This window comes from Pelophylax lessonae, assembly GCF_965119305.1.
Source record: "Pelophylax lessonae genome assembly, chromosome: 1".
NCBI classification, from domain to species: Eukaryota; Metazoa; Chordata; class Amphibia; order Anura; family Ranidae; genus Pelophylax; species Pelophylax lessonae.
The window spans coordinates 340,322,619-340,350,306 of record NC_138768.1 but is presented as its reverse complement, the minus strand read 5'-3'; the positions used below and the strand labels follow the sequence as shown (position 1 = coordinate 340,350,306).

At 44.2% G+C, this 27,688-nt stretch overlaps 1 protein-coding gene across 1 annotated transcript in view; it reads left to right on the top strand.

Moving 5' to 3' along the window:
* The window catches only part of LOC309559181 (glutathione S-transferase theta-1-like), a 60,384-nt gene that overhangs the window by 16,074 nt on the left and 16,622 nt on the right, over positions 1-27,688 (top strand). The window lies entirely within an intron of this gene.

Here is a 27,688-nt window from a genome sequence, read left to right as displayed (position 1 = left end):
TGGTCTCTATTTGCGTGTTCTTTTAAGTGCTTGCAGTAACTTTCATTCAACAAGGTGTGTCAGAGGGGCTGAGGGTGTTTTTGGAGTCAAGGCACAGAACAGAGAACCCCAATTACCAAGCTGCTGTTGCAGAAGTAGCACTACACATACAATTAAAAAAAAAAAATAATAATTTTCTGCCTCCGTGATAAAACCTTGTTTATACCCAGTTTTAACACCATGGACAAAATTGCTAAGTGAAACAATGTGAACAGAAATTCAAAAAATTCTTCTACTTTGCTTTAGGCCCGTTTCACACTTGTGCGACCTGAAAGTCACGCAAATTTGATGCGGTTTTTGCAGCAACTTTGACGCAATTTTGACACAACTTTGACTGGACTTGAAGCAATGCCTGTGTAATCTTGATGTCTCTAGACCTCAAGTCGCATCAAAGTCAGACCAAAGTAGTGCAGGGACTACTCTGAAGTTGCTGCGACTTAAATTCGCACAGATATGAATGGTATTAATTGGAAATCACGGGGTATGACTTGTCATGCGACTTTGTAGTCCCAAGTCGCAGGGCAAGTTGCACAAGTGTGAAAGGAGGGCTTAGATATTTGAATGAGATTCACCTCAGCAACAGTCTAAAATGTAAATGTCTGAATATTAAAGCGTAACTCAACTTTTGTTGAGAAAAAAACATTCCCCTCTGCGTGATCTATGAACATTAAGAGGATTTAACAAACTTTGTTGCAGATTCCTACCTTTTGTTATTTTAAATAAACCACTGCATTTTTCCTCTGTGCCCCTGTGCTGAGTGAGTCTAATGGGAATGGTTTCATAATTATCAATCAGCTGTGCACCTGCAGAGGGCACTAATGAGGAAAACTGCTGGGTCTGCATCCCTTTAGATGTGTTCCTGTTGGGAGTATCATGACATGACATTTTTGTTGCTGGGGATGCCTGAAATCTGAATTATATCTTAGTGCAGACTTCTTGGAAAATTGGTGAGCCAATCACGCAAGCAGGAAATTATGTTTTTGAGGTGTGGTCAGTACACATTCTGTGTACAGAACAGTTCCAGGTAGCCATATTGCATTGCATTTTCAGAAAAAGACAGCACTGCAGATTAAATTACATTATGACTTGTGTCGCAATCAGGAGAGGACTGGGCCAGGGGGCAGGGGGCGATTGCCCCCCTGGCCACTCTGATGCCCTATAAAAAGGCTGCACCACTTCTGCTACAGACATACCTAAAGGATTCCTGGTGAAGAGAAGTATAAAGTCCCCACTGCTGACCTACTGAGTGCGGGATGAAGACAAGGAGAGAGCGCAGACCTCCCCCCCAGCATGGATGGTGTACACTGTGTCTGAGCAGAGGCCAGTTTCATGCCCCACTGGAGACTCTTCTCCTCCGGCCAGCCCTGACCGAGCTGTTACCACTCCCCCCCCCCCAACTGCCCCCGCTGGCCAGGTCGGGAAATAAGATTCGGCCGGTGATAAGAGAAAAAATTCCCCTGAGGGAACTTCTGCCTGGAATGGGGGTCAGGAAGAGGCTGGGAAGAGAGAGAGAGAGTGGGAGGGGGGTTGAGTCGCTGCAACATGGGCCTCTGGTTTGTACTTGCCCCCTCGGCTGAAAGTTGACAGTCAGCCCCTGGTCGCAATTGTATACGCTGTTTTATTTTTTCTTTATTTGCTATTTATTTTCCCCATGAAAGTGGAGTTACCCTTCAAATAGAATGAATGTTGCCAGAAATCCCATAAAATCTTTGGGAGAATCTTTTGAGTTAATATTCACTGGGCAGTTTTGATGACTAAATAGTCCCCGTTGTGTTTATTTTTTTACTTTTTATCAAGCAGGATGATTTTGTACCACTTACATGCCCGCTTTTCACATAAGACAGAGCAAGCTCACTAGTATAATTTATGCAATAGAAATGATTTACTAAAGAAGTAGAGAATTTTCACTTAGCATAACACTCTGTAAAACCTTCACCTCTCCTTATGATCTGACTGTAAAAAATATTCTTTCAGTAAATCTCTTCTGACAAAATTGACATCAGTGGTTTTTGGTGCTTGTTGGCAGTTCCATTGGGGCTGCAAATGATTTGATGTAAAAGAATAAACATTCCCCGCACTCCCCTGTGTACTATTTTGAAGCTGTGCAAAGAAACGAAGGTATGAATAATGACAGCTTCCAATATATCCACTGTATGTATAACACCTGACTTCACCAAGTCACCAAACCACAATCCTGGGTGTATTTGTAATTAAATTTCTCAATGATAGCGAAACACTCTTTTTAACATTTATCTAATTTAAAGTGATTGTAAAGTCTCTTTTTTTTTGTTTTAATAACAAACATGTTATACTTACCTCCTCTGTGCAGTTGGTTTTGCACAGAGCAGCCCAGATCCTCCTCTTCTCAGGTCCCTAGATGTTGCTTGTGGCCCCTCCCTCCTATCGAGTGCCCCAACAGCAAGAAGCTTGCTATGGGGGCACCTGAGCTGAAGGCTCCGTGTGTTTATTCATTTAGCTGCCGTTCGGCCCTGCTCCATCTCTCTCCTGATTGTCTCACTGACTTTGATTGACCGCTGCGTGAGCCAATTGCACCGCAGCTGTGTCTCAACCAATCAGACGAGAGAGTCCCAGATGGCCGAGGGACTCATGGACATTGTTGGAGAGAGATAGGGCTCAGGTAAGTATTAGGGGGTGCTGGGGGCTACTACACACAGAAGGCTTTTGTATCCTAATGTATAGAATGCATTAAGGTAAAAAACCTTCTGCCTTTACAACTCCTTTAACCGCCCACCGCCTTTTTACTGCGGCAGTGTGGCCCTCCTGCGCAAACCGACATAGACCTACGTCGGTCGCGCGCAGGCAGCTAGGGGGTGCGCTCCCACCCCCAATCGGCAGCGGGGATGCCGATGCATGGGGCAGGCAGCTCCAATTGCTGCCTGACACCCGTGAATGTTCCCCGCTGAGAGAGAAGAACGATCAGCTGTTGTAAACTCCCTGGAATGATCACAGAGCCCCTGTGATCCTTCTATATAGGATCACAGGTCTCTATGATCATTTCCCAAGCCACGCCCCCCCACAGTTAGAATAACTCCCCTAGGCTCACAATGCCAGTGTCATTATTACAGTAACAGTGCATATTTTTAGCACTGATTACTATAGTAATGTCACTGGTCCCCCCAAAAGGGTAAAAAATGTCAGTTAGGGGTCCGATCTGTTCGCCGCAATTTTGCAGTCCTGCTAAAAATTGCAGATCGCCGCCATTACTAATAAAAAAAAAAACAATAAAAATGACATAAATCTTTCCCATAGTTAGTAGATGCGATAACTTTTACGCAAACCAATCAAAATAAGTTTATTGTGATTTTTTTTTTTACCAAACATATGTAGCAGAAAACAAATTTGCCTAAAATGTTAAAAAATTTAGATTTTTTTGAGAATATATATATATATAGCAGAAAGTGAAAAATATTGTTTTTTTATTTTTTTTTCAGAATTGTCACTCTTTTTTTTGTTTATAGCGCAAAAAATAAAAATTGCACAGGTGATCAAATACCACCAAAAGAAAGCTCTATTTGTGTGAAAAAAAAGGACATCAATTTTATTTGGTACAGCATTGCACGACCGCGCAATTGTCAGTTAAAATAACACAGTGCCAAATCGCAAAATATGGCCTGGTCATTAAGGGGGAAAATCCTCCGGTCAAGGAGTGGTTAACTGACCAGGCAAACACAACAGAATATACAGTAAACCCCCCTCCATTGCGGGGGTTACGTTCCGGACCCAGCCGCGAAAAGTGAAATTCCGCGAAATAGAAAAACCCTATTAAAATGCATTGTAGGCATGATTTTTTACTGTCACTGTACGTGTAGAAGCATTTTAAGGTCTTTAAACACACTTTTAAAACAATAGAAACTCATTTAAACACATAAAAGATACTTAGAGACAGAGCAAGAGCTATGGAAAACACAAAAATCTTTCATTTTTAATGATTTATATAGTAAAATAACATTACAAAAAAAACCGCGAATTACCGGGACCGCAAAAACTGAACCGCGATGTAGCGGGGGATTACTGTAATCAGTTACTGTTATACTGCTAATTAGTCCTGTACTGAGAGAGATATTAAAACAGTCATTACTGACATCTTTCTTAGAACATAAATTGATTGGCTGTCTCTGACTAACTGGAAGTCATAAAGTTTTGGAAAAAAAAATGTTTCCCTGATGTTTCGGATTGCTTCTTGAGACAATTATATTGAATAATTCTTTGGTGAAAAAACTAAAAAAAAAAAATAAATGGGTAAAACATTTTCTGGTAAAGGAGCCCATGCGCCGCATATCAAATGACAGACCCATGTGTGGAGAGGTGAATGGTAGCCTCAGCCTGGGCTCCAACTTGGCTAAACCCCCTATGAGTTTCACTTCACCCCTCAAAGATTAATTATAATTAGGCACAGAAAGGCGAAGCAAAATGCATTGGGAACATGGCCTGGTGGGAGCCCAGGCTGAGGTTGCACTTCGCCCCTCAGAGATTAATCATTATTAGGCACAGAAAGGCAAAGCGGAATGCATTGGAGACGCCCCATTATTTGTGTTTGCCATTTCACCAGGATGTATTGCACTGCTGGTACTTGCCTGCTGCAGGAATGTTTAGGTTTGTGACTAGAGTTGAGCGAACACCTGGATGTCCGGGTTCGGCTGGTCCTGCCAAACTTGAAAAAACAGTCCGGGTTCGTGACCCGGACTTAACCCGAACTTTACCCCGATCCAGAACCGCATTGAAGTCAATGGAGACCCAAACTTTTGAGCACTAAAATGGCTCTAAAACAAACATGGAAAGGGCTAGAGGGCTGCAAATGACAGCAAAATCTTCTTAAGAGCATGGCAAGTGCTCTGCAAGCAAATGTGGATAGGGAAATAACTTAAAATAACATAAAAAAATGAAAAATAAAAAATAATAATCTTGAATGATGTAGGAGGAGGAGGACTAGACCCATATGGAGTAGGAGGTTGAGGTGGCGGAGGATATGGCGGTATAGGTGGAAGCGGTGGCGGCGGTGGAGGAGGAGGATGAGGCCCATATGGAGTAGGAGGTTGAGGTGGCAGTGGATGTGGCGGTGTAGGTGGAAGCGGCGGTGGAGGAGGAGGACGAGTTAGCCAACACTGGTTTTTGTTTTTAATTGTATTTATTTTTAAATTAGGGTACACCCCAAAAGATTGAGAAAGATCAAAAATACAACAATGGCTGGGTAAGGCCGGTATACATGTCTATTCTGCACAAGGTACGGACAAGTCCTGTTGGATCCATGCCTGGTTCATTTTAATGAACGTGAGCTTGTCCACATTGGCTCAGGACAGGCGGCTGCGCTTGTCTGTGATAACGCCCCCAGCCATGCTAAATACACGTTCAGGTAATACACTGGCTGCAGGGCAGGCCAGCACCTCCAAGGCGTAAAGGGCAAGCTCAGGCCATGTGCCCAATTTGTAGACCCAGAGGTTGAAGGGGGCAGACCCGTCATTCAGTACGTGTATAGTACGTAAGTAACGGTAAGGAACTGTATATGGTATATGGTAAGGAACGGTGATGGCGGCGGGGGGACTTTTTCCCCCCTTCTGGGTTGAGTCTGGCCTTGGAAAAGGTATATGTCCCTGGTTGTGGGCAGGGCTCTCCCAAAGCTGTTAAAGTTATGAGGCCTTCTGGTAGGGACGGGGCTGCACTGGTCTTGCCAGGGACCGGGATTCTGAAAAGCCTGTGGTGTATGTGCCCCTGGAGTGGCAGTCCAGGGGTGCCATAATTCACCGTGCATGGCAACACTATGAGTATGGCACCAAGGACAATGCACTTCCTACACATGTTTTTCACAACTGACTCTAGGGCCGGGCCTTTTGGTCAGGAGTCAGGACCAGAGGAATTTTTTATTCCTGGCCGAAGGGCCTGCCATAGTATTGCAATGTGGCACTAACCTTGCACTTCTCCACTATCCCTTTCCCCACTTTTATGTGTTGTGTGTCTCACGTTTTGTGTTTTTTATTGTGGCGGTACACTTTATTTTGCACAGCATGATTAGTAGGGTGTAGGTCCTTGGGCCTGTCCCTGAAAGTCTTGGGAGGGGGTGGATATGGCCTTCTGGCTTGGTTCTCCCTCTCTCATGGGGTCTCTCTTCGGGAGAGCCCCACCTAGTATTTGGGGGTGGTCTGTTTCAGCAGACCTCCTAAAGAACGGGGGCTGCCTGGTTTCGGCCAGGTAAGCCAGTGTAAGTACACCAGTCCCTGTCAGGAGCCTTGCGCCCGGGGGGATCAGGGTCAAGGACCATGTGTACACCCTGTGCACATTTTGTGTTTCACTTTTTTGGTGTGCACTTTTTTTTGCACCCCCCGGTTATAGTCTGAGTGTGTTCACACACCACGGGCTTAAAAAAAAATAGCTGGTGGTCCTGGTTGTTGTGGGGTGCCGACAAAGCTTTTCCACATTCCATACATGCTAACCCTGCCGTATGAGGTGCTGGCATTGCCCTGGCTGCGTTGGCGACCTCCTCCTCTGCCTTCGCCTTGTGCTTCCACTGTGCCCCCGCTTTCAGGTGGGAATGCCACCAGCATTGCTTCTCGACCTTTTGGCTAAGATCAAGTGTAGTATCTGTTCTTATCAGTTATCTGGGTGCCACCCTGCTGTGAACATGGTTCCTCCTCCTCCATCTCCTCCTCATCCTCCACCTCGTCATCCTCCAGAACTGTGCCCTTGCTGGATAATTGTGTACCTGGCATTTGTGGGTGCAGGAACCCACCCTCGGAGCCACTTGTGAATGACAGCCCTGAAAGCCTTGGAAATGATCACTGCTCCGGATACGGAGACGGTAGAGGATGAGGAAGAAGAATCGGAGTAGGAGGAGTTAACAACAGGAGGCAAACTGAAACGCCCTGCAATCCTCGGTGGTAGAAGGAGATGCGCCAAACAAATTTAAAGGGTGTATCTCACAGTAACATAATCAGCAAACGCTGGAAAATTATTAATTTTCCCCTAAATGGGTGTTTATTGAATAGCAGAATAGAACAACAGTATCCAAAGGGTGTATCTCACACGTACAGTTACAGATTAAGCTACAATTTAATATCTTTTTTCCCTACATGGGTGTTTATTGAATAGCAGAATAGAACAACAGTATCTAAAAGGGTGTATCTCACATGTACAGATGCAGACTAGGCCGCAATTTAATATTTTTTCCCTAAATGGGTGTTTATTAAATAGCGGAATAGAACAACAGTATACAAAAGGTGTATCTCACACGTACAGATGCAGACTAGGCCGCAATTTAATATTTTTTCCCTAAATGGGTGTTTATTGAATAGCGACTTAGAGCAACAGTATACAACGGGTGCATCTCACACATACAGATGCAGACTAGGCCGCAATTTAATATTTTTTCCCTAAATGGGTGTTTATTGAATAGCGGAATAGAACAACAGTATACAACGGGTGTATCTCACACGTACAGATACAGACTAGGCCGCAATTTAATATTTTATCCCTAAATAGGTGTTTATTAAATAGCGGAATAGAACAACAGTATACAACTGGTGTTTCTGACACGTACAGATGCAGACTAAGCCGCAATTTAATATTTTTTCCCTTAATGGGTGTTTATTGAATAGCGGAATAGAACAACAGTATACAACGGGTTTATGTCACACGTAGAGATGCAGACTAGGCCGCAATTTAATATTTTTCCCTAAATGGGTTTTTATTGAATAGCGAAATATAAAAACAGTATCCAATGGGTGTATCTCACAGTAACATATGCAGACTAGGCCGCAATTAACTTTTTATCCCCTAAATGGGTTTTTAATGCAAAGCGGAATTCAACAGTATGCAATGGGTGTATCTCACTGTAACATATGCAGACTAGGCCGCAATTAACTTTTTATCCCCTAAATGGGTTTTTATTGCAAAGCGGAATACAACAGTATGCAATGGGTGTATCTCACTGTACCATATGCAGACTAGGCTGCAATTTATTTTTTGTCCCCTGAATGGGTTTTTATTGCAAAGTGGAATACAACAACAGTATGCAATGGGTGTATCGCACTGTAACGTATGAATGAAAATCTGAAAAATAATTGCCCCCTTAATTGGTGCTTGTTGAATAGCAGATTTGAAATGCAGTGTCTAAACGCTGTAAGTCACAGTAAAATATGAAGGAAAAAAGATTTTTTCTTTTTTAAATGCAGATTAAGCAGACACATATGCACTGAGCTTGCATTAAATGTTTAGCACCGCACGCCCCCCACCTAACAGACTGAAAAAAGTTTTTTTTTTTTCTCCTTTCTCCTCCTCACTGGGCTCATGTCAGGGCATAAAGATCGTGCACTGCATCCCCACACAATCAAATCAATGTAGATCGCTGTCTGATTAAAGAAGATTCTTCCTATGCTTTCCCTCAAAGCAATCTCCAGCCTGACCCTACAATAATCTCCTATCTCTCCCTCAGCAGCATCAGAAACCATGCCATTAAAACCACACCAAAACATCAAATAACATTACCGAACAACGGACAGTACCCGAACATACAGTGAAATGTTCGGGTCCGTGTCCGTGTACCGAATACCCAAAAGTCCGGTACGATCCCTAACAATACAGTCCGGGTTCGCTCAACCCTATTGGTGACACAGTAACCCTCTAGCTTTTACATGAACTTCTCAGTTGAACATCTAATGTGTCACTGTGCCTTTACAGAGGAATGGGTCATTTATGAACTATGACAGCAAGTGGGTAAAGAACTTACATTAAAGTGGCCCTGTCATTAAAATTAAATCTTTCCAAAGTCAAAGCTATGAAGGAACAGTGTTGCCGTCAATATCTAACACTCTGTAGCACCCTGTCACAGTAGTCTGCAGCATAGGGATGAGGTTTGAGTTCACTATTACAAGTGGTTTTAGGCAAAGCCTTTAAAAATTATAGAAGGCCTTAAGTGCAGCCCCTGACACTTCCAGGGGGCCACACAATAGTAGCGCATTTTCACACCTCAACATTCAATATTTTGGTCCCATTGCATTTTTTGTAGTGTATTGCAACAGAAGGAGTTGGAGTACAATATTCCCAGAATGAATGTCACTCAGTGCAATAATAACCCACAACACTGATGTCAGTGGACTTAATAATTGGTGTTAGTGGATGTAATATTACCCACAACATTGGTGTCAGTGAGTACAATAATACTTCCAACAGTGGTATCAGTGGATGTAATAAAAGCCCCCCCTCCCCCAGTACTAGTGTTGGTAACATTACTTCCCTCTAACTTTGGTAGTCACTGGCAGTGAAAGTTAACACCTACTCCTGCATTGGTGACTACTGGCACTGAAAGGTAACCCCTCCCCCAGCATTGGTGGTCAGTTGTAATGAAAGGGTAACCAATAATCCCCTCCATTGCTGTTCATGGCAGTGAAAGTTACCCCTCCCGTAATTTCCTTTACTGCTGGTAGTAAAAGTTAACCCCCAACAATCCTCTGTGTTGCTGGTCATGGCAGTGAAAATCTTCTCCATTGCTGATAGTAAAAGTTAACCCCCAATAATCCTCTCTATTGCTGATCATGCTGGTCATGGCAGGGACAGTTACCCCCCTTGTAATCTTCTCCATTGCTGGTAGTAAAAGTTAACCCCCAATAATCCTCTCTATTGCTGGTCATGGCAGGGAAAGTTACCCCCCCCCCAATCTTCTTCATTGCTGCTAGTAAAAGTTAACCCCCAATAATCCTCTCTGTTGCTGGTCATGGCAGTGAAAGTTACCCCCCCCCTGTAATCTTCTCCATTGCTGGTAGTAACATTTAACACCAATAATTCTTTCTATTGCTGGTCATGGCAGGGAAAGTTACCCCCCCCCCCAATCTTCTCCATTGCTGGTAGTAAAAGTTAACCCCCAATAATCCTCTTAGTTGCTGGTCATGGCAGTGAAAGTTACCCCCCTCCCCCCCTTGTAATCTTCTCCATTGCTGGTAGTAAAAGTTAACCCCCAATAATCCTTTCTATTGCTGGTCATGCTGGTCATGGCAGGGAAAGTTACCCCCCCCCCCACGTAATTTTCTCCATTGCTGGTAGTAAGAGTTGACCCCCAATAATCCTCTATGTTGCTGGTCATGGCAGTGAATGTTCACCCCCCCCCCCCCGAGAATTCCTTTCATTGCTGGCCATGGCAGTGGAAGTTCACCATCCTCCCCCATCCCATATCCCCCTCACCTGTTGAAAGGCTTCCATGCAGCTCTCTCTCCCCTCAGGCCGGGACTTTACTTGTACTGTGGGTGGAGATAACCCCACCTATTTTAGTGCCAAGTAGATGTAAACTCTTACTGAATGTCCTGTTGGTAGTAAAGTGCTGTTTATTTATTTTTTTAGGATAATAGGGGGGTGGGGAGAAGTTATGCTTTTTCTTTTTTTTCCTCCTTTGTTACAATGTTAAAGTGATTGTAAACCTAAACATTTTTTAAATAACATATATGTTTTACTTACCTTCTCTGTGTACTGGCATTGCACAGGGCAGCTCAATCCCTGGAGGCATTGGCTCCTCCTCTTCTTAGTGTGCCACTATAGCACGCTGCATCCTATGGTGGCACAACTGCGGGTCTGATCCTGAGCCACGCTCTGTGTCACCATCAGCCTCATCCCCCGCTCTCTACTCTACTGACTGTGACTGACAACAGCAGAAGCCAATGGCTCCCACTGCGACCTAATTGTCCAGTGAGGAGAGAGAGAATGGAGAGAGCTGCAACCCTCAAGCACAGTTCTGGATTGAGGTTAGGCTCAAGGATGTGTATGGAGGGGTTGGGGGGGGGGCAGTGGCATAGCATGAGTTGTTAGCGCCCGGGGCAAGGTAAGTAAATTGCACCCCCTATCCCATGGACTTGTAGCAGTACCTTCCACTAGTAAAGTAGTACTGACCTACCAGCCCACTACACAGACATACCTGACCAAAACACTGACCTGCCTGGTCACTACACTGACCTACCTGACACCTCCACAGACCTATCTGACACCTTCACTGACCTACCTGACACCTACACTGACCTAGCTGATCACTGCACTGACCTACTTGACCACTACACTGACCTACCTGATTCCTACACTGACCTACCTGACCACTGTACAGACCTACCTGATTCCTAATCTGACCTACCTGATTCCTACACTGACCTACCTGACACCTATACTGACCTACCTGACCATTACACTGACCTACCTGACCACTACACTGACCTACCTAATCACTACACTGACCTACCTGACCACTACACAGACCTACCTGACCACTACACTGACCTACCTGACCCCTACACTGACCTACCTGATTCCTACACTGACCTACATGATTCCTACATTGACCTACCTGACCACTATACAGACCTACCTGATTCCTAAACTGACCTACCTGATTTCAACACTGACCTACCTGACACCTATACTGACCTACCTAATCACTACACAGACCTACCTGACCACTGCACTGACCTACTTGACCACTACACAGACCTACTTGACCACTAAACATACCTACATTATCATTGCACTGACACCAACGCTGACCTACCTGACCACTACATTGACCTACCTGATTTCTACACTGAACTACCTCACCACTACACTGACCTACCTAAATTCCTACACTGACCTACCTGATTCCTACACTGACCTACCTAACCTCTACATAGACCTACCTGACCACTACACAGATCTAACTGGTCACTACACTGACACCTATGCAAATCTACCTGATCACTACACAGATCTACCTAACCTCTACACAGACCTACTGACCCACCTAATCACTACAATGACCTACCTGACCACTACACTGACCTACCTGATCACTACACAGACCTACCTGATTCCAACACTGATCTACCTGACCACTACACAGATCTATCTAATTCCAACACTGACCTACCTGACCACTACACAGACCTACCTGTCACTACACTGACACTTATACAGACCTACCTAATCACTACACAGACCTACCCAACCATTACACTGACCTACCTGTCCACTACACAGACCTACCTGATTCATACACTGACCTACCTGACACCTACACTGACCTACCTGACACCTACACTGACCACTACACTGACATCTACACTGACCTACCTGACCCTACACTGACTTACCTGATTCCTGCACTGACCTACCTGACCCTTACACTGACACCTACACTGATCTACCTGACCACAACACTAACCTACCTCCACCCCCTTCCCCTGACCATGTCCACTTCCCTGGGCTATTATGTTGCCTCTGCCAGACACTTCCACAATGAGGAATCAAAGAGGTGATGCAGAGCCGAGGAGAGACGCAGTGTGCCAGCATAGAGGCGGCCGGACAGCAAGGTGGGGCTTTGGAAACAAGCACCGACTACGATCTTCACCAACAGCCCATCCCTGCCCCGTGGCTGCACGGGACAGTTTCAGCTATTAACAGGGCACCCATGTGCTAGACAAGCGGCGGTCACAGAGCGCAGTCCAAATGGGGGAAAGCGGGCCAATCACAGGACTGGACAGTGTATGGATAAAGAAGGGGGGGCAGAGTGGCTTTGTAGATGGTGGGCGTGGGATGCGCAACCCTAAACATTGCGCCCAGGGCCACCCCCCCTCTGCACCCCCCAATGCTACGCCACCGAGGGGAGGGGACTGCATGCTGAAGGTTTTGTACCCTAATGCAAAGAATGCATTATGGTAAAAAACATTTTGCCTTTGGAACACTTTAAGGCCTCATGCACAGTTGTAAAATAGCCTTCAGAGGCTTCTGGCTTTTTTTTTTTTCACACCTCTGAATGTAGCTGCATGTTAGCATTTAAGTCCTTAGTTGCATGAAGCATTCAGGAATTTAAAAAAAATGCCCAAAGATCACGTTACCATAGAAGCACATGGGCTAAAAGCAAGTAAAAGCTTATAAATACATGTAAATGCATTCTAGTGGCTAGAATATCTAAATATACTAGCCAATAGAATGAGTTTATGTGCATATGCCTCTAAACGCTATGCATGATTACACACCAAAATGAGCATTTTTTTAAAGCTGGATATTTCTGCCAGCGCCTGGCAGAGAGATCCAAGATAAATAAGAGTATTTTAGTATGGCAATGTGTATGAGGCCACATGCTGCTATTGTTCTGCAGCCTCTTTTCAAGCTGTTCCTGTTTACATGCACTACAGTGATGACTGCATGTATTTTTTCACAGGGCATATTTCCTAATTGTTGCAAGCTTCATTTGGTTTTTCACAGGCCTTCTTTAACCACTTCTTGACTTGAAGGTTTTCCCCCTTAATGACCAGGCCATTTTTTGCAATACGGCACTGCATTACTTAAACTAACAATTGCGTGGTCGTATGACACTGTACCCAAATAAAATTGATGTCCTTTTTTTCCTAAAAATAGAGCTTTCTTTTGGTGGTATTTGATCACCTCTGCCATTTTTATTTTTTGCGCTATAAAAAAAAGAGCGACAATTCTGAGAAATTTTTGCTTTCTGCTATAAAACATTCCAAATAAAAATTAAAAAATATTTTTTTTTTTAGCATTTTAGGCCAATATGTATTCTGCAACATAATTTTAGTAAAACAAAACAAAATGTTTATTGATTGGTTTGCGCAAAAGTTACAAACTAGGGGAAAGATTTATGTCATTTTTATTATTGTTTTCTATTTTACTAGTATTGGCGGCGATCTGCGATTTTTAGCAGGTCTACCACATTGCAGTGGACAGATCGGACACCTAACTGACATTTTTGACACTTTTGGGGGGACCAGTGATATTACTACAGTAATCAGTGCTAAAAAATATGCATTGTTACTGTACTAATGACACTGTCAGGGAAGGGGTTAACACTAGGGGGGATCAAAGGGTTAAATGTGTCCCTAGGGGGTGCTTTCTAACTGTATGTGGGATGAGCTTGCTGAATGAACACAGAGACCTGTGTTCCTAAATAGGAGGAACACAGGATCGCTGTTTTCATAACTGACAGAACAGGGGCCCATATGCCTCTAGCAACCCTCAATGTACCCACTGCCCTGCATCCTTTGGCCCAGTTAGCATGCACCCTGATCTAATGACCCTGTGTATTACACCCTGTGTTCTGCTCCTGTCTTTATACAGTCTTGCCTGTATCATGCTTCAGTGACGCTGAGTACCCCAGTCAGTCTTCCAGCTCCAATGTGTTCACCTTGGCCTGCTTCTGATCCTGTGATTCTGTGCATTGCAGACTGTGTTCTGCTTCTGTGTCTCTGTGCATGCCTGCCTGTATCCAACTCTGTTTACTACAGTCTGTCCTTCAGCTCCAGTGTGTTCCCTGTGCACTCCCAGCTGCATCAAACCCAAAAGCTCTATTAAGTTCCCCATGCACTCCAGCTGCCTCCAGCATCCCTCCTTCAGTGTGTTCCTTGTGTGCTCCAGCCAAGGGTAGAAAAGGTGGAGGGGTTTGCCTATATATCAAGAATGATTTACGGGTGCATGAGAAGAGTGACATCAGTGATGGGGCAAGGGGTAGGTGAAATCCATGTAGGTGAGTGGAAACAAGGGGTAAATTAATAGTGGGGGTGTGTTACAGGCCCCCTAACCTAAAGGAAGAGGAGAAGTTGGATCTCCTTTCTCAGTTTGAAGTAGCAGCGAGCCAGGGAAATGTTATTAAAATAGGGGACTTCAACTATCCCGATATTGACTGGGCAGAAGAGGAAGCTCACTCATTAAAGGCCCATCATTTCTTAAGTGTCTTACAGGACAATTTCATGTCCCAATTGGTGGATTACCCAACTAGAAATGATGCATTTCTAGATCTATTAACCAACCATAGCAAAAGCTACCTGCGACATTTTAAGACCCCGTTCACACTGGGGTGACCTGTCAGGCGACCTGGTCGCCTGACAGGTCGCCGTAGGTCGTCTGCCATAGAGAAGCTGTGGACCCGTTCTAATAGGAGCGACACAAGTCGCTCCGACTAAGAAAAAGGGTCCGGAGCTTTTTTGGGGCGACCTGGAGCGACCTGCATTGACTTCAATGTTATGAAGTCCGCGCCGGCCGCTCCGAGGTCGCGGTGCGAGCTGCGCGCCGCGACCTGTAAAGGGTCGCCCCGGCAAGTTGGATCGCCCCAGTGTGAACGGGTTCTAAAAAGTTCAAAATAATCAGACAAGGCTGCTCATGCTTTATCTAAGCCCCGAGGAAAAAGTACTAAAAAAAATATATATTATATATATATAAATTATGTGATGCCAGAATATGGTATTGTTGATGCTGTTCTGTAGAATTGTACTATTCTGTAGCCCAGTATCTGCAAAAAAAATAGCAACAAATCACCTCAACATAAAAGTTACAAATTCATGTTGACAGTTGAAGAGTTAGTTATTGATCAGCTGTTGCAGACAGATATTGGTTTTGGGTGTACTGATCTGTGCACACACACAGGGAAATAAGTGTATATATATATATACCTAGCACTGCAATTTCAAAAACTCAAACATAGTTTGGTAAGGTAGATAGAAACCTACTACTAAAATCTCATAAAAGCTTTAAAATGATAATATCACTTTAAACTTCTATTTTTATTTGTTAGCATTCATGAAAAAAAAAAACAACTGGTGATACTGATGTTAAGGTTCCGTAAAGGAGATGTGGAGACCGTGCGGGGAACTTTACACATATTTTCTGGTCTTAAGATCATTAGTTATTGGGAGGAAGTTTTGGTGGTACTTAATGTACATACAACAATCTCAATACCTAGGGCTATTGAAATGTGTTTAATGGGTCTGGTGATAGGCTTGTCACACACCAGAGCTGAAAAAGTTCTTGTTAGTCTTCTTTTATTTTACGCACGGAAGGCCATCACTTTACACTGGAAGAAAAAGGATCCACCTACGGTTTCATTTTGGAAAGGTCTGGGTAATAGTAATTTACCATTGTGCAGAGAAACCTATGCACATAGGGGTTGTCTGAGGAAATATGACAGGATATGGTCAGGGTGGCACGGCCGCATAAGGAGTTGGCGCTATCTTCTTTAATCCTGGAAGTAGTCAGGCATTGAGTAGGAGTTGGGGAATTTTATTTTTAGATAATATTTAAAGTATCCTTATGATGGTTATGCATGGGGGAAGGAAGGAAGGAAAGGTCTGGGTAATAGTAATTTACCATTGTACAGAGAAACCTATGCACATAGGGGTTGTCTGAGGAAATACAACAGGATATGGTCAGGGTGGCACGGCCGCATAAGGAGTTGTCTCTATCTTCTTTAATCCTGGCAGTAGTCAGGCATTGAGTAGGAGTTGGGGAATTTTATTTTTAGATAATATTTAAAGTATCCTTATGAAGGTTATGCATGGGGGAAGGAAGGAAGGATATATATTGTTCATATAGTGTATATATATTTTTTTTTCATTTTTTATTTATCCAATTTTCGTTTTTATTTTTTTTTTGTTATTGTCGTTGTTACCATTTATGTGAATATGTATGGTATAATTTGATGTATGCAAAATAATAAACAGATTTCTAAAAAAAAAAAAAAAAAAAGGGGTCTTGTCTCTCACAATTACCGTTACAGCGTATTTGACGTTGGTCAATTTTTCCAAAATGCACGTTTTGCTTCCTAAAAGGCATTCAGTGAGGGTTTACAATACCTACCAGTGCCTACAAGCTTTAAGTGGGTTAGCACTTATCAAAATGTGGCCAGTTTACCAGCAACTGGATGAATGTTGATTTGTGTGTAGCCCTCTCTGGTCAGCAGAAGCCGATTGTTAAGGCCCGTACACACGTACCGATTGTCGGCCGTAAAGATTCGGCCGACGACCGATCGGCCGATTGTAGGCTTGTTAGTATGATGCTTCTGACAGCCGACAGCGCATTTTCGGCCGAGGACGAATCTGCCGTGCAAGCATTAAAATTTTTGTTGGCCAACACCAGAATGGCCGATTATTCGCCAGTCAGTACAGAATTCGGCCGACAGACAGCAGATTTGCAAGACTGGGCATGCTCAGAAAAGAAAAAAGACAAGGAAAGTTAACCATCACATGACATCACTTCTGCAGTCGGCTGTTGTTGGCCGACAAAATTCGTGTGCAGTCTTTTGCAGTTTTCAACAGACACGACAGCCCTGGACAAAAGACGGCCGATCGTTCGGCCGACGATCGGTACGTGTGTACGGGGCTTTAGACTAGCTTCTGTCAAATGGTCCTGCTGGAAAACCAGCATTCAATCAGGTGCTGCAATCAATGGCTGCAGTTCTGATCAATGTATTCTGACATGGGGGTAGTCCACACTGTAAGAATACATTAGTGCAACAGGGGAGATCCCTGCATCCACATTACTTGTGTTGATGCAGGAATTTATAATTTTTTTCATTCAGCCCACCAATTGAACAAAAAAAAAATCATTGTGTACCCAGCTTTAAACGAATCTCTCCCTATGCACTTTACATGCTTTTCCTATAAAATTTAGAGCACATTCTAAATATGGTTGCTTGGAACCCATCATCTCAGACTGATGAGCTGGTTCATTCAAAATCCCCCTTATTTGCCCGTCTAAGCCAGCAGACCCAGGTTCAAAGGTCAGGCAGTGCATTATGGTTACTATGGTGAATTCCCACATTTATTTGTAAACTATAATCAAGCAAGATTCACATTAAACCCATGGTAGCAGTTATCCCAATCTCATCCCAAGTTGTTTGTTTTTATTATGCCTGCCTTCATTGCCAGATAATATAAATTAACTGTTTTAATATTACCCAGTAATACATTATGTTATTTGTGATTCAGCACATTCCATGGAAAGCTTCACTGTCTGCAAATGCAGATGCTGATATAGATCTTGTATATTCCTGGAGGCAAAACGTTCAGTTGATATCTCCTTTACAAACCCTCTGCTGAAAAATGAGAGAAATGTGTATTAGCTTTGCAGGCTATAGTAAAAATCCTTATCCAGATTTGCAATTAGAGAACTAGCTTTATCTTATCACTAGATCTGACCAAGAAAAGCTCAAACATTTTTGGGTATTGTATTGTTTTGTAGTATCACACCACATCTTTTATTGTAAAATTACAACATTCCATGTTAGAACAGCTTCAGAGCCCTAACCCTTCAATTTCTGTACTTTTTAAATGATTACTGATGCGTTGTTATTAATGTTGTGTGTAATATTATCATTACTTTTTATTTTATGTGATTAGTAGAATTATGTCATGTTGATAAGAGGAATTTGTAGTTTTAATGTTTTTTTTTCCATTAAAGATTTTTATTAAATATTGAGGCAATACAAGCATAATAACATCCAGCATTTTTAAAAGGGAAATACAAAAACTTCAGAGTAGCGTAATACGGACAATAATTGCATCATTATGCACAGATGTACATTCACGACCTGATACTCTGCAAGCAGGAGAGGAGCCAATTGACACAGTCATAGTCTACAAGGAAGGGGGGAGGGAGGGGGAGAAGGGGGGGGGATAGGGGAGGTGGGCGGAGGTAGAGGAAGAGGAAGAGGGGTAAGGGGGGGGAAGGGGGGGGGGAGGAGATGGGTAGGGGGGGGGAGAGGAAGAGGTGAGGGGAAGGGAGGGGGGGAGGGAGGAGGAAGATAGGGGGGGTAGAAATGGGAGAGGGGGGGGGGACTCATAGAAGAGGGACGAGACAGGAGGAGGGTAGGGGGGAAGGAGCAGGGGAAGAAGAAGACGTGAAGGAGGGGAAGGGGGGGAAGGAAGGAGGAGGAGGGAGGGGGGAGGGGGGGAGGGAGACAGGAGGGGAGTAAGGGGGGTGGGAAGAGGGGAAGGAAGGAGTACCTGATTAGGGTAGCATGAATGGGGGGGGAGGATAGGGCATAGTGTACGTGTTGGAGGGGATGTGAAGCATGTCAATAGCCATCTCCAGTATTACCAAAACGGAGGAGTAATGGAAATTGGAATAGAAGGTATAACAACTAACAACTTAACAACATAACAACAGAATAACAGCTGGTCAGCTGAATTATCAACACATCAATTTCAAAGTATTCAATATTGGGGTTACTCAATGTTAGATTTTACCCTTGAGCCAGGAGGACCATTTAGACCATTCCCTATCGAATCTGGCACTGCGACCGGCCTTATAGGCAAGTAGGCGTTCATAGTCAAAGGTAGTTTTGACTCTATCAATAACGTCCGAGACTTGGGGCACAATATTAGATTTCCACTTCTGAGCCACCAGGCCGCGAGCAGCCAATAGAATGTGGGTAACTATGGTGCTGCTATCGAAAGGGAACCTCTCGACCCCCACATTCAAGATCGCCAATGCTGGAGAGGGCAGGGTAGGGAGCCCAGAGATATCCGATATCATGGAGAAGAGTGCATTCCATATATTAGTAAGGTGTCGGCAAGACCAGAAGACGTGTAGGAGGTGGGCCACCTCGCCACATCCCCTCCAGCATAATGGCGAATGGTCAGGAAGAAATTTGGACAATCTATAGGGAGTAAGGTACCAACGCAAATTGATCTTCTGGGACAATTCCCAGTGATTGGTGCAGGAGGAGGACTGTTTGATGGAACGGAAGGCTATTTTCCATTGGGCAGCTGTAAACACTTCCCCTAGATCCGCCTCCCATTTTGTGAAGGGAGTGGATGTGCTAAAATCCATTTTGGCTTGAAACAGGTTGTAGAATAGAGATGTGCCCTTGACCGAGCGTAGATTGCCCAACATGAACAACCAACCTCTCGAAGGCAAGTGGATATGCGGGGACGGCAATGATCGGAAAAGATGTGCCACCTGTATGTATCGATAGTGTTCAGAGGCCGGAAGTTTAAACTCCCTCTGCAGATCCTCAAAGGATTTGAGAGTGTCGCCTGACAGGATATGGTCAACATTGTTAATACCCTTGTTTCTCCACACCCCAAAGGACGAGTGAGGTATGGCCATTTCCAGCACCCCCAGCGGCACGGGAACCCACGCCTTCAGGGGGGCCGGAATGTCCTGTTTTACGAACGCCCTCCATGCCAACAGGGAGGCCCTGACCGAAATAGGCAGTCCCTCCAGTGGCACGGGGTTCCATACATCTGCCAAGAGCATCGTCCGCAGAGGATGGGAAGGACAAACACCAGCCTCCATGGAGCTCCAAATTGCATGGGATCCGGGATCTACCCAATGGCGCAGTTGGGTCAGATGAGAGGCAAGGAGATAATCCCTGATGTCGGTCATACCCATCCCCCCCGCGGACCAGTGTTTGATAAGGAACGAGTGTGCGCTCCTAGGTCTCTTCCCCCTCCATACCAACCCCCTCAGTGCCCTTTGCAAGGAGTTGAGAATGCCCCGAGAAACTGGGACTACCAAGGACCGAAAGATGTAGAGAATTTGGGGCAGGAGAACCATCTTGAACGAGGCAAGGCGTCCCGACCATGTGAGCTCGGTTTTTGCTATTCGTTGGCATTCCTGTGAGATCTTGGCAATCAAAGGGGGGTAGTTAGTTATAGCCAACTGATCCACTTTAGGGGTCAATAGGATACCCAGATAGGGTATATAGTCCCTTTTCCAGGTATAGGGGTATTTCTGTTGCAATTTACGACAAAGCAGCTGGGGAAGGCCCAAAGGCAGGATCAGGGACTTTGTAAAGTTCACCTTGTAATAGGAAATCAGACTAAATCTCTGCAGTAGTGAGTGTGTGGCGGCCAGTGACCTCTCTGGGTCCGTCATGAAGATGATTACATCATCAGCAAAAAGATTAATTACATGGGAGCCCGAGGCGGTCACAAGGCCTTTTATGTGGGGGGAAGATCTAACTGCCGCCGCCAGTGGCTCAATAAGCAAATTAAAGATGGATGGGGATAGTGGGCAGCCCTGCCTCGTTCCGTTGGTTATGTCAAATGCTGTCGATAACATGTTAGAGGTGTAAACCTTCGCTGAAGGGTTAGAATACAACGCTAGAATTGCGTTCAAAATGGGACCATGAAAGCCAAACCGCCGCAGCACTGCCGTCATGTAGGTCCAGTGTACCCGGTCGAATGCCTTCTCCGCATCCAACGAGAGCAGCAGAGAAGGCACCCGACCAGATCCCGCCCTGTCTATAAGCCCTATAACCCTTCTAGTCGCGTCAGAAGTCTGGCGACCACGTACAAATCCGGATTGGTCCGGATCAATAAGAGCAGGCAATATGGGATGAAGTCTAAGAGCCAGGACCTTGGCATACAACTTTGCATCGGTATTTAACAAGGATATCGGTCTAAAGTTGGGAGGGGATACCGGCTCTTTCCCTGGTTTGGGTAGCGTTACTACATGTGCTTGAAGAATTTCCCTAGGTAGAGAGGCAGAGGACACCGCAGCCGCATACATCGAGGCTAAATGGGGGCTGAGTATTTGTGCGAATCTCTTATAATACAGATTGGGTAGACCATCTGGTCCAGGGGACTTACCAGAAGGGAGTGTTTGTATAGCTCGTTCTACTTCAGCCTGTGTTATCGGGGCGTTCAAAGTTTGCAGTTGGGGAAGGGAAAGCGCAGGCAGGTCAATAGAAGCTAAGAAATCGGAGATAAGCTGTTCTGTCGGTTGGGGGGTGGACGCGTCATCTTTTAAATTGTACAAGGATTCGTAATAGCTAGCAAACGCGTTTGCTATATCTTGAGGGTTTAGAATTTTCGCCTTGGTCACAGGATCTAGTAGATAGGCTATCCTATCCTTGACCCGCCTAGCTCTGAGCTTGGAGGCCAGGAGCTTCCCGGCTTTATTACCCGCTGAATAGTGGGAGAGTTTAAGGGCCCTAAAACATTTGTCCTGTTGCGCTATCAACATACTGCGCAGGTCAGATCTGAGTTTGGTCAATTGAAGGGACAGAGTAGGGTTTGGGGTGGTCTTATTTATAGGTTCCAATCTGCGAATCTCAGCCAAGATATGGTCCAGCTGCCGCGTCCTCTGCCTCTTAAGCCGTGCACACAATTTAATAAAAATACCACGGATAAAGGCCTTATGGGCACACCATACTACCGTTGGGTCAGAAACTGAACCCGCATTGTGTGAGAAATATTCCACAAGGTGCCTCTCCAGGTGAGAGGCATATTGAGGGGTGTCCAGGACCTGAGTGTTTGCTCTCCAAATGTAGGCCATGCCTGGAGAACGAGCCTCCTGTATCGTTATGGACACAGGGGCATGGTCCGACCAGGCAATGTCATGGATGGAAGACTTCCCAGTCATTTGCAGCAAGTGTTTGTCAACCAGGATCATGTCAATACGGGAGTACATATTGTATCTGGAGGAGTGAAAAGAGTAGTCACGTTCCCCCGGGTGATGACATCTCCAGACATCAAACATCTCCACCTCGTGCAACATGGATTGAAGGGCAGGAGGGCGACGTTTAGGCGAGGAAGAGATGTCCAAGGACGGGTCAGCTGTCATATTGAAGTCCCCACACACAACCGCGGATCCATATCTATGTCTGTCCAGCAAGCGGAACATTTTCCTCCAGAACCGCGGCTGGTGTGAGTTGGGGGCATAGGCAGACAAAATTGTAAAGGGGGCATTATTGATATCACATTGTAGCAAAAGGTAGCGACCGTTGGGGTCAGAAACTGCAGTACGTAGTGAAAAGGCCACTGTGTCTTTGACGGCTATGAGGACTCCTTTGCGTTTGCAATCAGCAGAAGCCATGAATATATGCGGGAAACTCCTATGAGATAGTGTAGGGGTTGCAGAACGATGAAAGTGGGTTTCCTGTATACAGAGGACATCACTCTTGAGGGTTAAGGCCTCGCGCCACATTGACGCCCGCTTGGCAGGGTGATTCAGGCCATGTACGTTCAGGGATGTAACAGTTACAGTCATGGTAGAAAAGTAGAAGAATATAGAGTGTTGCCTGGGCCATTACCTCTAAAGAGCGGTGACAGGGATCCCCATTCAAGGTTGCGGGCTCCGGCTGCAGGTAGGGTACGTTGATGTGTGCAAAACCAGGCATGTTTCGGCTGACCAGAAAAACAAAATAACAAGGTGAAAACAAAGAATATTAAAACGAAAGAGCTCATTGGAGTAGCTCTGTTAACGGTTGAGAAGCTGAAACAAGTCTCGTGAGCAGGTATACTGCACAAAATCATGGGGGGGAGAAAGGTATGCGAGCCCTGTGGCCAGACTCAGGGAGAGGAATTATGCGAAGCAGCCTGGGTGGGCTGGCCCTTGGCCTTTTTCTTCCCTTTCTTGCCTTGTGTGATCGTTTGCCATTCCTCAGACAGCGGAGATATGCGATCAGAGGGCTCCCGCGGGGTGGGGTCTTGATCAGGGAGGATACCCCATGTCCGGAGCAGATCCAGGCCCTCCTGCATGGAGGAGACATTGTGGGTCTTATTGTTGTAGGTTACTGCAAGTTTGACAGGGAACCCCCACCTGTAAACTATGGAATGATTTCTGAGTACTTTAGTCAGCGGGTGCAGGGCTCTCCTCTTTTGCAATGTATATTGCGATAGATCCGCAAACAATTGGATCCTGGAGTATGTCTCCGGGATGGGGGTCTTCCTCCGGAACACTGACATGAGATTGTCTTTCACATGGTAGAAATGCACCCTCATAATGACATCCCGGGGAATCTCATCAGGGAGAAAGGATGGCTTAGGCAGGCGGTGGATCCTATCAATAACCAACTCAGATATAGGGGTTTGCGGGAGGACCGCCAGGATAAAGGCACGTGCATAGCTATCCAGGTCACCGGGAAGCACAGACTCCGGGACCCCCCTGATTTTAACATTGTTCCGCCTGGAGCGGTCCTCCATATCCGCAATTTTGGCCTGGAGCTTTTCGATCTCATCCTCATGGGAGTAATGGGCATCTATTAGCTCGTTGTGGGATGCTGCAAATTCCCCCATCTTAGTTTCAACTCTGTCCATGCGACCCCCCAGGGCTCTGGCCTCCACTTTAAATGCGCTGACACATTCCATGACATCTGCGTGCATGGATGCCCGCAGGGATGTCATCATGTCCTTAAGCCTAGCCTCAGAAACCGGTCTGTCACTAGCAGGAAAGGAGTCGAAGTTAGGGGGAAGCTCCCTGGTGGAGTCCATAGAGGACAGATCCCCCTGGCTTACCTCCGCCGGAGCTCCCTCCGACAGTCTGGGCTTGCTCTTGACGGGGCTCCTGGACATCGGGGTCGATGCTGCTGGCGATCGAGGTTGGCCCGCTTTCTGTGCCGAGATCTGTGGAGGACTGAGCGAGGAATGGGACGTCCCGCTAGTCGAGGCCGGAGATCCGCCACCGCCGCCATCTTGGCCGCGCGGCCTGTCCTGGGGCATGAAAAAGTGCTGGAGCTGCCTCGGGTGGCCAGTCTCCTTCTTCTTTTTGGCCATCAGGCAGGAAGGCTGGGGTGTGTAGCAAAATCCAAACAGGGTAGACCGCTCCAGGTGAGGCTAGGATCAGGTGCCGGTCGGATCCGCAATCCAAGATAGCTTCAGACAAGAAAGAATGACCGCACTTCTGATGGATTTTCAAGGAAAGGAGTATCTTTATTCCACATCAACCAAATGGCAGGTACAGGTACACACTGTGATTGCAGGACAATAGGTGGACGCGTTTCACGACTGGATATGTCGCTTATTCATCACCAAATTCATTCTGGATGTGCACCGGCCATATATACCCCCCATACATGCAGCTGGCAACAATTAAGTTCATCAAACTAGTTGTTCCTCCCATCGGTCAGCTGTTGGGAATCCATGGCCGGATTGCACAGGCAGAATGACCCCAGCAAATACAAACTTGAACACACTTATGTAAAAAACATTTTACATTTTCATTATGTATATAAATGAAATAAAATAAGTATTCTAATGATAAAGTGTTGAAATAAAAAATAATCAAGAATGAAAAGCAATCCAAAGTAGACAACATAATCAATATTAGTGATGCATTTTATCATATATCATATCTGATATGTGTATATCTAGTATAGATAAAAAGAAGAATATGTGTGGAAAGCTTTGTAAAAGTGACTTTGAAAATGAAAATAGTGATAATTATCATAAAAAATAAAAAATAAAAGTGTATATTGATAAAATAATTTCTTGTTATGTGTAAAGTGTCACAAAAAAATCTTGAGTTCTGAAAAATCAATTTCGCCGATGTTTTTTTAAAAAAATATGTGTGAATGAAAGAATAATAAAATGTATATCAGAGAGGGAGTCACGTGGAAGCATCTCCCCTCCGTATTTTCTGCCCAATAGTCATATGTGAAACAATATAATAATGTAAAAAATGAAAAACAGAGGAAAAATTAATTCCTGCATAAATTGTCGTGTGTATGTCTCAAAAGTACATTTTCACTGAAACACATATGGGTGAAAAACACTACTAAAAATATATCTGTAAAAATACATGAGAAAAAATTTCTGATGAGACTAATTCCCACATTCGCCCATACATTGGCCGATTTTAAAAGATCGGGTTTTTTACAATAATGGTTGATTATTCCAACACTAAAGGGAAAACCATATCTAGATAGATTCAGCCAATGGATATATAGTCAACCATACCCGTTCTTGTATGTGTTTTGTATTCCTTTTTTCTTCCCAAAGAATTTTTCTCTCTTGTTTGAGGGCCTTCTTCGAAGGTCTTCATACAGAGAGAGAATTTGGTTTTTAACACTATATAGGAAATTTCAGTCCATGAGAAAGCAAGTGCATAACAGTGTTTGTATTGTTCTTAATATAACAATGTGTTGTCATGCATGATATATTAATGTAACATTTAAATTGATACATATTGCAACTTAAAGGAACACTGGCTATATCATTATGCACTATGTATCCTTTCTATATATCATATTGGATACCGTGAACTAGGCGTGTTTGTCTACATACCGAGATCATTATTTTTATTTTTGCTTCCCAAAAATGCATGGACTACATATGCGAGAGAATTTTTTCTCATGTATTTTTACAGATATATTTTTAGTAGTGTTTTTCACCCATATGTGTTTCAGTGAAAATGTACTTTTGAGACATACACACGACAATTTATGCAGGAATTAATTTTTCCTCTGTTTTTCATTTTTTACATTATTATATTGTTTCACATATGACTATTGGGCAGAAAATACGGAGGGGAGATGCTTCCACGTGACTCCCTCTCTGATATACATTTTATTATTCTTTCATTCACACATATTTTTTTAAAAAAACATCGGCGAAATTGATTTTTCAGAACTCAAGATTTTTTTGTGACACTTTACACATAACAAGAAATTATTTTATCAATATACACTTTTATTTTTTATTTTTTATGATAATTATCACTATTTTCATTTTCAAAGTCACTTTTACAAAGCTTTCCACACATATTCTTCTTTTTATCTATACTAGATATACACATATCAGATATGATATATGATAAAATGCATCACTAATATTGATTATGTTGTCTACTTTGGATTGCTTTTCATTCTTGATTATTTTTTATTTCAACACTTTATCATTAGAATACTTATTTTATTTCATTTATATACATAATGAAAATGTAAAATGTTTTTTACATAAGTGTGTTCAAGTTTGTATTTGCTGGGGTCATTCTGCCTGTGCAATCCGGCCATGGATTCCCAACAGCTGACCGATGGGAGGAACAACTAGTTTGATGAACTTAATTGTTGCCAGCTGCATGTATGGGGGGTATATATGGCCGGTGCACATCCAGAATGAATTTGGTGATGAATAAGCGACATATCCAGTCGTGAAACGCGTCCACCTATTGTCCTGCAATCACAGTGTGTACCTGTACCTGCCATTTGGTTGATGTGGAATAAAGATACTCCTTTCCTTGAAAATCCATCAGAAGTGCGGTCATTCTTTCTTGTCTGGGGTGTGTAGCAGTCGATCGGGGATGGTCTGGCTGAGAAACGAAGCCTTAGGGCGCCGATGGATGCCGATATTCTCCCTGGTCCGGCGGAGCTACACACTCAGACGTCCATGCAGTCTCGCTGCGGCCACGCCCCTTAGTTTTAATGTTTTAAGTAAAGAGGAGAAGAGCATTATAAAAGCAATCTTATCAATATATGTGTTAATCTTTTAAATATTTTTTTGTCATGTATAATTTATAACAACAGATGAGTGTGGCGGAAGCCTTACTTGCCCATTGTATGTTAAAACTTCTTGATTTTCATTGCAAAGTTTTGATGATAATTTACTAAATGGAGTAAATACTGTTGACCTAGCAGAGTAAATATTAGTATATAAGGTGTACCTGTTTTCATTTTAAATACTAAATAAAATTAGAAAGTTAAAAAAAAGGTAAAGTTTTACTAGCATGTGACTGAGTATTTAAAATGATCACAGGCTTAGCCTTGTTACTAACATTTTTTAATTTTTTCAAAATTAACATACACTTTGCTAAGTGAACTACCTCTACTCCTTTATTAACCACTTGCGGACTGACAGCAGTACATTTACTGCGGCAAGTCGGCTCTGTCCCGCGAAGCAACGTAACTGTACGTCGTTTTGCAGGACCTGCTAGCGTGGAGGAGCCAATCAGCGGGTCTGGCGGCCACAACTGCTGCGAGGCACCTGCGATCGCTCCCCATGGAGATAGAACGGGGGTCTGCCGTTGTAAACACAGCAGACAGCTGTTCTGTCAGTAATGAACACAGGGATCCTGTGGTCCTCCTATATAGGAACACAGATCTCTGTGTTCATCCAGCAAGCCCATCCCCCACACAGTTAGAAAGAACCTCCTAGGGACAGATTTAACCCTTTGA